Below are 14,769 nucleotides of genomic sequence, written 5' to 3' on the forward strand. Positions count from 1 at the left end.
CAAGAGTTAGGGACAACAAAGTCGAAAAGAGGTCACTATACACCTCGACAAAAAGAAAGACCTTACAAGGAAAATGTCTGCCTTTGCAAATAAACTTGTGGCTTTTGAACCATCATATTACAATTCCCAAAGTCTTTTGGAACTTAAACGTATAGCTAACTGAGCATAGGACCGGAGGACATCACGAAGATAGGGATGGGTACAAATAAACTTTGAGCCACTATCCTTGTTTCTTAAAACCGTGAACCAGGCCACGTTACAACCCTTAAAAGTCCTAACTGAAGCATGGTTAGTTCGAAAGCATACTGTTACCAAAAGTATCCCGACTCCTTAAGGTCTACTATAACTCTTGAGTTGATATCACTTTCTTACAAAAAAAAACTTTGTTTTACTCAAAAAATGTTTTTAAGCTTTCAAGACAGACATATGCATTCGCATCTTATGAATTTCATTATAAAGTACACTTGTCTATGTGGATTCAAATGTTTAAACATCAGGGAGAAGTTGCATGGGGCATGGCTAATGGTTAAGAATCCTACTAACTGGCGAAATAGCTTTAAAAAAAAAAAGAAGCTCATCAAAAGAAGAAACATCTCTTACACATGACTGAGATAGCTAAGGTGTACACAGGGCATAACTCGTCACTATACCATTTACATGGGGCAATCTAATCAAGATCCATGGAATCTGTCAAAAGTGTTGAATAGCCCATGGGGCAAGCCCATCACCTGGGGGCATGTTGCAAAGGTCACTCAGTACCAGATGGTGTCAATGCCAGTCTCACATCCTTTCCAGGAACCTTTATAGGATACTTCTCAATCTGTCCATATAGTCTTCTTTAAGACATGTTCAAACACTTCTTACCCTTTCTAGGAGCCTTTTTCAGACAGTCTTTTGAAGACCCACCTTCTTATCCTTTCCATTTTCAAACCCTTCCAGACAGTCTTCTCTAAGACATATTCCTTTCTAAGAACCTTTTCTAGGTAGTCTTCTGTAAGACATCTCTTAACTTTTTCAGTTAGTCTTTTGTAGACATATTCAAACTCCTCTTATGCTTCAAAAAAAAACCTTGTCAAACTTTGTTCAAAGTACAGAGTCTTCTCTAAGACAATTCACCATCCTTTCTAGGGTGATCTTCTTCAAGATGTTTTGCCTAAGTTTTGTTTAAAACCCCACATTCCGTAAAACAGTCTTTATCCTCTATAGGAATATCTTTGACCCTCTGCACAAACACATCCCTTTGAGCTTTGTTTAAAGCGCAATCTTGTTTAAGACAATTTCCCATTCTTTCCAAGGACCTCTTCAGGTGGTCTTATAGAAGACATCATCTCATTCTGAGTACTCAGCAAATCACTGTCCGTCAGGCGTGACCGAAATGCATGACTCACTCTGAAAAGCATCTGCTTCACATTCAAATCAATACATACAATCAAGGATCCTACTGACTAGGGGCCTATCTTTCAAGAATTCAAACACTGGGGCAATGCATATCAGGAAAGACATGGTGAAACTCAAGTTCTCTCTAAAGGGCTTTCCTTTAGATTAAGGGCACGTCTCTCAAAATTTTCTGATATTCGGGAAGTCACACTAGTATCACACAAGGAGCATTGTTGCGTAATTGATCTTCCCACGCCTGTACTATTTACGCCCCGCAGTGTGGGATCGGCATACATGCATAATTCTCATCTATTTTTAGAATCTCATTACATGACACATGCATCATGACATTGCATAAAACTAACGCTGCCTTTTCAGGTCACTTCATAATCAAAAGGATGTTATCATCCAACTACAGTGCAAATACGATCGTATCAACGATTCAATCTTAACACGCAAAGATACAATTCTAATACCTCATTCCAAGTCTTTCTTCAAAGGCAATCCAGAAGCAATCTAAGAATTTCTCACCTCTCCAGGCAGTCTTGTCCAAGACAATTATCCTAATCTTTCCAAGCAGTCTTGTGTAAGACGTATCCTGACCTTTTCTAGGTAGTTTTGTTTAAAACATCCCACGACCTTTATAGGAACCTTTCTAGGTAGTTTTGTTTAAAACGTTTCATGTCCTTTATAGGAACCTCTCTAGGTAGTTTTGTTTAAAACATATCGTTCCCTTTATAGGAACCTTTCTAGGTAGTTTTGTTTAAAACATATCGTTCCCTTTATAGGAACCTTTCTAGGTAGTTTTGTTTAAAACATATCGTTCCCTTTATAGGAATCTTTCTAGATACGTCTTGTTTAAGATATCTCGTATCCTATCTAAGAGCCTTTCCAGGTGAGTCTTGTGTAAGACATATCACACTATTTCCGAGAACCTTTCTAGGTTAGTCTTGTTTAAGACGTACCATAACCTGTCTAGGTAGTCCTGTTTAAGACGTTTCATATCTTTTTAAGAGCCTTTCTAGGTGAGTCTTATTTAAGCCATATCATGCCTTTCTAGGTAGCCTTCTTAAAATGTTTATCCAATCTTTTCTAAGACATACCTAATTCTTTTAAAGAACTCCGTGGTTAGTCTTCTCCAAGACATTCTTCCTAAGCTTTGTTCAAAGCCTAAGCTTCTTCACATCATCCTTTGATATACCCTATTCAGGAACCTCTTCAGGTGGTCTTATGTAAGACATTACTTCCTCTCTCCTCAGATACAATCAAATGATCCAGGTCTGAAAAGCATATGCTTTAGACAAGTACCCTGCCAGGCAAAGAGGTGGCATCTATAAGCCCATCTCCCACAGAACTCCTTCCCCACGCAAGCAAATTTTAGGGCATTTCAGTGTCCAATCATCTTCTACCTCTTCAGGTTTAAGAAGATTGAACAGGGGCAGCTGTCATACCCCAAAATTTGCCTTCCATAGTTCAGTCACAATTATTCAAAAAAACTCAGGGGATTCATCAAGTTATTCTCTTGAGCAAAGGTCCCCTAAAACTAGGGTTTGAGATTCTCTTAAGGGAATCAATAAGATAGGGTTCTCAATCAAAGGTTTATGGTTCATAGTGATATAATGCAACTCCATGGCAAAAGTCAAGGCACAACTCCAAAGGTTACCTGCTCAAACAATCCCAAGATCCACAGTCAACTAGTTTGACCTAAAAGTCAACCATAATCAAAGCACAGTCAAAAACTCTCAATTTTGGGTCAACATAAAGTGAATAAGAGTATAACCATCATTTGATCAAAGATTGATCATGATTCCATTAATAGAAACTCAGAGATGAACAAATACAAAAAGGTTCAAATTAGGGTTTCTTAGGAGAAAGTCAACCCAACTTTGACTGGGCATAACTTTCACATGGAACATCAAAAATTCCCCACTCAAAGCCTATTTTTAAGAAAATTGGATTCTCTACAACTTTGCCTCTCACAAGCCAAGGCTAGAAATGCTTCATTTGAGAGGTATGATGCAAAAGATTACAGGTCATTTTCAGGCATCCTTCAAAAGCATTTTTTTGTCAAAGAAGATATGATCAAGATAAAAACTCCAAATGAAAAATATGTTCCAAAGTGGCTTATAGAGGATATCTTGAGGTTTCCAAAAAGTCTTAGAACTCATTCATAGCTTAAAAATTGAGTGAGATACGCTTGGTTAAAGTTGGGTTATTTTTGGAGGCAAAATGTGAAATAAGAAGGTTCAAATTGGAAAATTTTGCAAATAGGCCTATGGTATTATGATACAAACTTGGTCCACAAGTCATTAGCATGCCCAAAACCATATGCCACGAATTTTAGATTTTTATTTTGATTTTCATATGATTTTTATTCATTTAAATAATGATTTAAAATTGTATAAATCAAAGGAAATCAAATATTTGAAAAAAGGTTGCATAAATATTAATTCCAATCAGCATTTATATCACAATATCATATAATTTTCGTGGTATATTTATTGGGAAAAAATGGATACAAGACTCGGCCAAAATAGAAAGATTTCATTAAAGATTTGAATCAATTTTCTCAAATATGGTAATATTGGATGCAAGGACTTTGGGCTCTCTTGGTTGACCTAATTCTGTTTCACTATAAGTATAGAACATGAGTCAAGGGAATAGGGGTTGAAGGATCGGATCAGAGGCACACTTGCAAGAACTTGAAAGTTCATAAAAAACTCACGTTCGGTTTCTGTAAATTAGAAGGTTTCAACCAGGTTTAAAGGGTGCAAAAGTTTCCTCGAAGGCCTCTGAAGGTGACTGGATATTGGCATAGCATCAACACCCCCAGATAACCCTCCAATTAGTCAAGGTATGTGCGTTTGAAGTTATGGCCGATTGGAATGATTCATGTGCATCCATAGCAAATTAATTGTGTATTCTGATTATTCTTGGTATCCTTGTTATTTCTGGGTGGTTTAATTGTTGTTTGTACGCTTAAATCGTGAATCACCATTGGAGGCCGAATTAGGGTTCCTTATTTTGATTTGGGGGTTTTCATTAGGGCTAAAATTAGGATAAAACAAGTGCATGATGGGATTCGTATGGGTTAAACGAAGATTATAGGCTAGTCGCGAAACGTTTATTCTTGTGCAGGTGCTGTTCGCTATTTTCCAGGTAAACGTGCTACGAATGAAATCGTAGCAAATCCGTAGCTAAGTTTGCAGAGGTTTTCAGGTAATGTTGGGGACGATGATGATGTGTCTGCGCGCCACTGGTCCATTTGAATTCACGCGCGCATTTTGTAGATTGGGTGCTCATATGTTTTATACATAGTGATGGGTGCGTTTCTATAACACACATGGTGTCTAGCTGGGTTGGTTGGGGAACGCTGGTTAAAGTTTAAGGGTGTGGGTTCGATCCCCCACGCCCACACATATATTTTTCTGAATTTTCAGACTCCTGATCCCATGTGCACGCGTCTGTAGGACTTACCATATACCCTCCAGATCTAACCACTCAATTGCCACTAGCTTCAATCTAACGTCCCAGTCCTAATACCCATACCATGTGCCCTCATAATCATCACACAGGATTATAACCTTAAATAAATTCAAATAATTTTAATTATTTATTTATTTTAATTGAAATATCTTTTTAATATATTGATTATTAAATAATTATTTTTTTTAATAAAATAATTATATAATAGTTATTTTGAAAATTTTAATTTGTTGCTCGTGCCGATTAAATCGATTAATCGCTATGGTCAACAACAATTTTAATTAAAATGCTATTTAATTAAAATGCAATTAAATTATATTTGGTTAAATGGTTGCAACTATTTTATTAGTTGTGATGATTAACCTTTTTCTTTTTTCTAACTTTAATTCGTTATTCTTTTTAATCGAATTAATCGATTACGAGGGGTAACGATACAAACTAATTATTAAAAATTATAAAAAATATCCTAATTCGTTACTAGTAATAATCAGATCAATTGATTAAAATTGGTAACGATACAATTTCAAATCTGTTAACTATGGCGATCGAATCTATTGATCGTTGCGGTTAATAGTGCAAAATTAAATCAGGGTTGTACGCCCAAACCTCAAAACACCTTACAAACCTTTCAAAACTTCAATATCAAACTACGGATGATTACAACTACGATAGGCCATTCAAAAAGCCTCCTAACCCATATCAAATCAAACTTCAAATTCTAAGGGCGTACAACCCTTCCCCGAACTACGTTGACTCTGATTCTCCCTAAGGAGATACGTAGGCACTTGGATAACCAAGGCGAGTCCCCTTCCCTCTAAATCTCATTTTTTTCCCGATTCGTTCCCCTTAATTATTTAACCCTCGAAAGCATAAACCTTACCTTAATACTCTTAGCCATAAAACTGTGGACCTTAGATTCAAAGCCATAGGAAAGGGTTGAGGGTGCCTAACACCTTCCCTCGACCTGAATATAGTATCTTACCCTGATCTCTATACTACGTAGGGTTTCCTATTCGCCCTTCAGAATAGGTGGCGACTCTAAACCTTCGAATTCAAGGCAGGTTGCTACAAGCAGCAATTGCAGCATCGTTTCTACCAGCCATCTCAACTAAGCACTACAAGATAAACAACAGTCAGATAAAAGTAATTAACAATACTCGATTGTTAACTAACTACGACTCGACAACTGGCCGGACGGACCGACCTGTTCTGATACCACTAATGTAACACCCCAAAATTTACCCGGTAATTATAAATAAAAATCAAAGTATTTTAAAATTTTCATACGATGAAATAGGATGTCACATTCGTCATTCAATTCACATGCGACAATTATGCCTCCAGATAGATACATAGCACTTAAACGAGAGCGGAGAAATTATAACATTAATTAAATTACTTCGCAGCGGAATCATCAAACTTCATAAATATTCAAATCAAGTCGTAGCATCTTTGCACGGTAACTTTAAGTTACAATTTAAAGCAAAACCAAATAAAATTCAGCAACTAAAACAATAATAAAAACAATCATTTTGTCCCCCAGAGTGCTACGTGTAACATCCCGATTTTTATTTATATTTTTATTAATTATATTATTTGGTGTTTTTAATAATTATTTTCTTAATTTAGTCATTTCTGACATTTATTGAGATTTTCGCGTTTTGGGACGATTTAGATGATATCGGTTCGGGATAGCGGGTTGATATTTAATCGAAAATTTTAATATTTTTAGTATTAAAAATATTAATGAGCTAATATTTAGCGTTTTGGGAATTTTCCGAGTAATTAAGATTTGACCGGAAATATGAGACATTGAGTTATTAGAGGATTTTATCAGTATTTATTTTACTATTTTATTTGACTTGTTTGGTGTGTTAATTAATTAATTGATTGTTAGATAGTATAATAATTGATTATATTAATTAATTTGGTGTGTTGATTGATATATATATATATATATATATATATATATATATATATATATATATATATATATATATATATATATATATTAATTAACTTGGTGTATATTTGTGTCTATTTAATTATTGGTGTTATTTGATTTAGTCACTAAATAGAAATAATAAATAGAATATATTATATTGGGCTTATTTATTGATGTTAGGAGTAAATAGGATGTGTTATATTTAGGCCCATATAGCATATGATAGTAAGAGTTAGAATGAGGGAGTGCCACATTTTCTTTCATTTTTCCTTTTCATTTTCGGATAGAGAGAGGCAGAGAAAGACAAGAAGAAGAAAAAAGGGAAAAGAGAAAGGGGAAGAACAAAGGGGAGCTAGGGTTTGGAGGAGACATTGAAGAGGTAAGGGGGAGAATCCTTATTATTATGGGTTAGTATGATTGGGTCAATGGGTATAATATGTTTAGGTTGAAATCCCTAATTTTTATGGTTTTGACATTGTTAGACCTTGATGAGTAATTCTTAATATATGATGATTATTGATGTTAGTAATTGATATATTGGTGAAATTGGGAGATGATTGAGAATCAAAAATGGACACTGTAGCCCTTAATTTAGTTTTGTTTACGGTATTTTGGTACTGTGTAGTGATTTTGATACTGTGTTGTGATTTTGGTAGTGTAGCCCTTTATTTAGTTTTGTTTCAGGTATTTTTGTTTCTATTGATATATGTTTTTGCGATTACATTGAAGTTTTAATCTAAACTATTAGATAACATATAGTTTTGTTTTGATGGCTGTAGGTTCAAATTAATTGTTATATAGACTTGTTTTCAAAATGGCTGAAAGTTCACTCTGTATCAGAAGAAAAAAAAAAGAATTCAATGCTAAGAGAATATACTGTAGCGGCAAAACTTGTTAATTGAATTACTATAATGTTACATGTTTATATATTATATATATAATACTTCATTTTGTATCAATAATAAATTATAATAATAATAATTAGTACTAATAAAATAATAATATAATATTTAGGAGTTAAATATGTGATTTAATTGAATAATTTAAGTTATTTCAAATTTTGATAGAGTTGTCAATAGAGTTGTTAGAGTTGTCAATAAAATTGTTAGAATTGTAAATAAAGTTGTTAAAGTTGTTTTGAGTATTAAGAGTCATACTTTTATTTGTTTTGCGTAATTTTGACATGTTTAGAGTTGTCAGTTTATGATGTCGGTATTTACATTCTCGTTAAAACTTTAACAATTCATATCTTTTGAACCGAAACTCCGTTTGAGTCTCCGTTTGAAGCGTTAGAAAACTAGCACGACATTCTTTTTAATAAAAATGGTCTTGAGCAATAGAAGGATAGAAAGTGGAAATGGAATAGAAATAGAAGTGAATTAAATTAATATAGTTTGATATTAATTGGTTAAATTAATAATTGAATTAATTGCGATGAGCCTATTTAATCAGATTATGTTGGACTTGGATGACTTATTCGGTTTATCGGTAAATTACAGTATTTTAAGAATTTGTCCGTAATTGTGTTTTTGGCTCGAATATTTATGTTGAGAATAATATATTGTTATGCCAATGATGTTGTTTTGATAATGTGTATATTCATATATACGTGGTAAATGTGAATTGACATGAGATAGTATGGATACTAGTGTTAATTGGATTTTGTGAAACGTAATTGATTAATTGGCCTCTTATATGTTAATGATGTGTGTGTGTGTTGCGAATGTTGTGTACAATTGGTGGATAATTCATAGAGTTGAATTATTGTGATATGCGGAAAGTTAAGATGGTAGAGATGATCTTAATTGCATATATTTGTGATATTGTACATACATTCATATCATAGTGTGCCTTGAAACACAGGTGGATTTGCTTTGAAACACAAGCGGGCTTGGATTCTAGAGTGAATCGGAAGCCGTAAACTATATGTTTACAATTGGTGGACTTTGGTCTTGTCCGGATCGGAAGTGTGGCTTAGATTCTAGAGTTATGAATCGGAGGCCGGTGAAACTTAGAATTTCACATTGGTATCACATGCATAGTGTCACATGTTTCATTGAGTCACATTAGAGTTATGTGATAGTTGATTATGTGCATTATGTTGTTATGATATGTGCATGAATGTGATAATTGATTATGTGCATTATGTTGTTGTGGTAAGTGTATGAGTGAACAATTGATTATGTGCATAGATGTCGTGATGCTATGTGTATGAGTTTGGTAATTGATTATGTACACTTGGTGTTGTAGTGATAATCGTATTAGTTGATAATTGGGAAGGGATGATGTTTGAATACGTAATTGGTTAAATGCTAGAATATGTGATAATTATGGCTATGTGTATAATTGAGAATATAGTATTGAGATATTATACTCTTATACTTGGTGTATGCTTAATATATGTGAATTATGATTAGTATTAATTTCATGATTAAGTAGGTGTAATGCATTCCTATAATTGATTTAACCATTGTATCTCATTATAATTTCTTCATAATGGTTCGTATTCTCACCCTTCTGTTTTAATGTTGCCCTCGTTTAGCGACATGCAGGTTTTGACGATTAGTAGCTGGCGTGTGATCTAGTCGGAGTTTCTTCCGAGTTGCTTGGTAATTAAGTAGCGAGTCGATGCTCTGGTCATGTAACAATGGGTAGCTTAGACGTTGAACTCATGTTCTATTTGTTTATGTATTTTGTTATAACTTGTGAACATGTTTAATTGGTTACTTGTTGTTGAGAGGCTTTAAGCCGAATATTATGATTATGGTTATCTTATGCGTTGTTTATGGAAATATGATCATGGTATGGGACATGTATCATTTATATGAAACACATGAGTATTACTTTCCGCTGTTAATGCATATTCTAGATGAGTTATGATTATATGTCAGGTGTTATTTGAAATGACCAGGTGTATTGTATTTTGTGAATAAATGATGTCGTTTTTAAAAATCTTTTTAGTTTTTGAAAACATCGATGTGACGCCCTTTTGAGTTATATGCATGCTTATTCTCTGATTATATGCTTAATATTTTATGGGGTAAAAAGGGGTGTTACATTAGTGGTATCAGAGCATGGTCGACCAGTTGGTCAATAGTCGTTAATGTTTTCTAATCCTGTTGTATTTGATTCGTGTATCTAACTGACACGATCAATACTGTTTGTCTGGTTATTTGGCTGTTTAGAACGATGGTTACAAGAAGGAATGGTGACATTAATGTCGCAGCAGTAACGAGGTGGATTGGTGCCATTGGACAAGCACCGCACGAGAGTGCATGTAATGGAGGAGAGGAGGAGTTACGTGCTTTTGGAGACTTCTGAAGGTGCAATCCTCCTATCTTTGAAGGAGAGTATGGACCGGACAAAGCACAAGCATTAATGAGTGAAATTGATAAGATCTTTCAAGTCGTGAGTTGCACTGATGTACAGAAAGTACGGTTTAGTACTCACATGCTGACGAACGGAGCTGACGATTGGTAGAGTAATACTGTGCGGAGATTTGAAAGAGAAGGTATTGAAGTTACTTGGAATCTTTTTCGTGATGCATTTTCAAAAAACTATTTTCCAGAAGAGGTGTGTGGAAAGAAAGAAATGAGGTTTCTAGAGTTGAAACGAGGAGGAGGACAATTCCGTGGGAAACCATATGATGACAAGGGGAAACAATCTAGTTTTGGAAAGAAGCTAAGCGGGGGAGGAACTTCTACTCCTCTTAAGTGTTTCAGATGTGGTGTTGAAGTTCATTGTGCTGTTGATTGTGGTAAGGACTCGGTGACATATTTCAAGTGTAACAAGATTGATCACAAAGCACACAATTGTAGAATTGGTTCGAGTGCGATTTGTTACAATTGTGGTGAGCGAGGTCACATTAGTACCAAATGTGATAAGCCAAAGAAAGAGCAAGCGAAAGGAAAAGTATTTTCGTTGCCTGGTGCTGAGACCACTACTAAGGAGAAGATAATCTAAGGTACGTACTTTATTATTGATAATTGTGCAACGCATTCTTTCATTCTTTGGATTGTGCTGTGAAGTTTGATCTTGTTTTACCTGTTATGCGTAGAAGTATGGTTATTGATACAACTGCTGTGGTTTTGTTTCTACTTCTTTTGCGTGTTTGAATTATCCGTTGAGCATCTTTGGTAGAGATTTTGGAATTGATTTAGTTTGTTTTCCGTTAGACCAATTTGATGAAAATCTTGGTATGAATTGTTTGGAGCTGAATCAAGTAATTGTAACTTTAAGAGATATTTTGGATCTTGGTATTTGAAGTGATTTCGAGTGCGAGTTCTAAAGGAACACTATTATAGTTAGTAATGGTGGTTTATGTTTCATTATGATTGTCGACTGTCTATTGACAAATTGAGGACTTGATCACCCTTAATCTATTGTTGATAGGAGACGAGATCGTAATGGACAAGATAGACTTGTCTTACTAACTTGGTATTGTGTAAAGCGACTAAGGAGAATTTGAAGAGTATGTTTAAGTATTTGTTTGAGAAGAGATTCAAATGTTTGAGTGTATAGTCGTAGAGTCGTGCCTGTTTTGTCGAGTAAGAAGAAAATAAGGTTCTATGAGGTAATGTTTGAGGATGTTTTGATTCTAAGAGTGACGATGAACATGCTGAACATTAAGGATTGTTTTATAGATGTTGAAAGAGAAGAGGTTATATGTGAAGTTTTCTGAATGTGAGCTTTGGTTAAAGGGAGGGAGTTTCTTTAGATTTGTGATTTCGAGCTGAGGTGCATTGATACAGACATCGCCAAGAGGTAGTTTATGATCCAAGGCAACTTAAAGTTCATGAGAGGAATTATCCGACAATTTAGAGTTGGCCGCCGTTGTGTTTGTTTTGAAGCTTTGGAGGCATTATTTGTTTGGATCGAGGTTTGATGTGTATAGTGAGCATAAGCGTTTGAATTATCTGGGAATATGAGGCAAAGGAGATAGTTGAAATTCTCGGAGGATTATGATTTTGTTTGAATTATAACCCTGGAAAAGAAAATGTCGTAGCCGATGCATTGAGTAGGAAATCATTGCATGTCTATGTTGATGATTCAAGAGTTGGGATTGTTGGAACAATTTTGAGATTTGAGTTTAGTTGTGGAGCGACTATTTCGTGTGTTAAGCTTGGTATGTTGAAACTTACTTGTAGTATTCTTGACGAGATTAGAGAGAGTCAAAATTGGATTTGGTATTAGTTGACAAGATGCCATTGATTAATCAAGGAAAAGGTGATAATTTCGGATTGAGAAGAACAGTGTTATAAGATGTCGTGATCAAACTTGTATTCCCGATGTTTCAGATTTGAATAAGAGAATCTTGGATGAAGGAGATCGAGTAACTGTGAGGCAATTTGGGTCATTGTGGATAGGTTGACGAGATGCGCTTATTTTATTCCAATGAGGATGGATTATCGGATAGAGAGACTTGTTAAGTTTGACATCGAGAGAATAGTGTGTTTGCATGGTATTCCATTCGGGTATTGGAGCGGCATCCTTGGAAGCTTGTCTGGTTGAATATATGGAACGTTTTGTATTGGTATGAATCGAGAGAGAGTAAGTGTGATTTCGGTGTCGAAATGGTTGTGTCGATTGAATTTTCGAGGACGAAAATATTCTAAGTGGGGGAGAGTTGTAACATCCCGATTTTTATTTATATTTTTATTAATTATATTATTTGGTGTTTTTAATAATTATTTTCTTAATTTAGTCATTTCTGACATTTATTGAGATTTTCGCGTTTTGGGACGATTTAGATGATATCGGTTCGGGATAGCGGGTTGATATTTAATCGAAAATTTTAATATTTGTAGTATTAAAAATATTAATGAGTTAATATTTAGCGTTTTGGGAATTTTCTGAGTAACTAAGATTTGACCGGAAATATGAGACATTGAGTTATTAGAGGATTTTATCAGTATTTATTTTACTATTTTATTTGACTTGTTTGGTGTGTTAATTAATTAATTGATTGTTAGATAGTATAATAATTGATTATATTAATTAATTTGGTGTGTTAATTGATATATATATATATATATATATATATATATATATATATATATATATATATATATATATATATATATATATAAATTAACTTGGTGTATATTTGTGTCTATTTAATTATTGGTGTTATTTGATTTAGTCACTAAATAGAAATAATAAATAGAATATATTATATTGGGCTTATTTATTGATGTTAGGAGTAAATAGGATGTGTTATATTTAGGCCCATATAGCATATGATAGTAAGAGTTAGAATGAGGGAGTGCCACATTTTCTTTCATTTTTCCTTTTCATTTTCGGATAGAGAGAGGCAGAGAAAGACAAGAAGAAGAAAAAAGGGAAAAGAGAAAGGGGAAGAACAAAGGGGAGCTAGGGTTTGGAGGAGACATTGAAGAGGTAAGGGGGAGAATCCTTATTATTATGGGTTAGTATGATTGGGTCAATGGGTATAATATGTTTAGGTTGAAATCCCTAATTTTTATGGTTTTGACATTGTTAGACCTTGATGAGTAATTCTTAATATATGATGATTATTGATGTTAGTAATTGATATATTGGTGAAATTGGGAGATGATTGAGAATCAAAAATGGACACTGTAGCCCTTAATTTAGTTTTGTTTACGGTATTTTGGTACTGTGTAGTGATTTTGATACTGTGTTGTGATTTTGGTAGTGTAGCCCTTTATTTAGTTTTGTTTCTGGTATTTCTGTTTCTATTGATATATGTTTTTGCGATTACATTGAAGTTTTAATCTAAACTATTAGATAACATATAGTTTTGTTTTGATGGCTGTAGGTTCAAATTAATTGTTATATAGACTTGTTTTCAAAATGGCTGAAAGTTCACTCTGTATCAGAAGAAAAAAAAAGAATTCAATGCTAAGAGAATATACTGTAGCGGCAAAACTTGTTTTAATGTTACATGTTTATATATTATATATATAATACTACTGTAGCGGCAAAACTTGTTAATTGAATTACTATAATGTTACATGTTTATATATTATATATATAATACTTCATTTTGTATCACTAATAAATTATAATAATAATAATTAGTACTAATAAAATAATAGTATAATATTTAGGAGTTAAATATGTGATTTAATTGGATAATTTAAGTTATTTCAAATTTTGATAGAGTTGTCAATAGAGTTGTTAGAGTTGTCAATAAAATTGTTAGAATTGTAAATAAAGTTGTTAAAGTTGTTTTGAGTATTAAGAGTCATACTTTTATTTGTTTTGCGTAATTTTGACATGTTTAGAGTTGTCAGTTTATGATGTCGGTATTTACATTCTCGTTAAAACTTTAACAATTCATATCTTTTGAACCGAAACTCCGTTTGAGTCTCCGTTTGAAGCGTTAGAAAACTAGCGCGACATTCTTTTTAATAAAAATGGTCTTGAGCAATAGAAGGATAGAAAGTGGAAATGGAATAGAAATAGAAGTGAATTAAATTAATATAGTTTGATATTAATTGGTTAAACTAATAATTGAATTAATTGCGATGAGCCTATTTAATCAGATTATGTTGGACTTGGATGACTTATTCGGTTTATCGGTAAATTACAGTATTTTAAGAATTTGTCCGTAATTGTGTTTTTGGCTCGAATATTTATGTTGAGAATAATATATTGTTATGCCAATGATGTTGTTTTGATAATGTGTATATTCATATATACGTGGTAAATGTGAATTGACATGAGATAGTATGGATACTAGTGTTAATTGGATTTTGTGAATCGTAATTGATTAATTGGCCTCTTATATGTTAATGATGTGTGTGTGTGTTGCGAATGTTGTATACAATTGGTGGATAATTCATAGAGTTGAATTATTGTGATATGCGGAAAGTTAAGATGGTAGAGATGATCTTAATTGCATATATTTGTGATATTGTACATACATTCATATCATAGTGTGCCTTGAAACACAGGTGGATTTGCTTTGAAACACA

General features: G+C 33.6%; 1 long non-coding RNA gene across 1 annotated transcript; it reads left to right on the top strand.

The window, feature by feature from the left end:
• Window positions 1-6,909: 6,909 nt before the first annotated feature.
• LOC131662443 (uncharacterized) lies at window positions 6,910-9,665 on the top strand. The gene is made up of 2 exons (XR_009301574.1): window positions 6,910-7,187; window positions 9,361-9,665. It is a non-coding gene; the product is annotated as an uncharacterized LOC131662443 (long non-coding RNA).
• Window positions 9,666-14,769: the final 5,104 nt, after the last annotated feature.

Source organism: Vicia villosa, linkage group LG3, assembly GCF_029867415.1.
Source record: "Vicia villosa cultivar HV-30 ecotype Madison, WI linkage group LG3, Vvil1.0, whole genome shotgun sequence".
Lineage (NCBI taxonomy): Eukaryota > Viridiplantae > Streptophyta > Magnoliopsida > Fabales > Fabaceae > Vicia > Vicia villosa.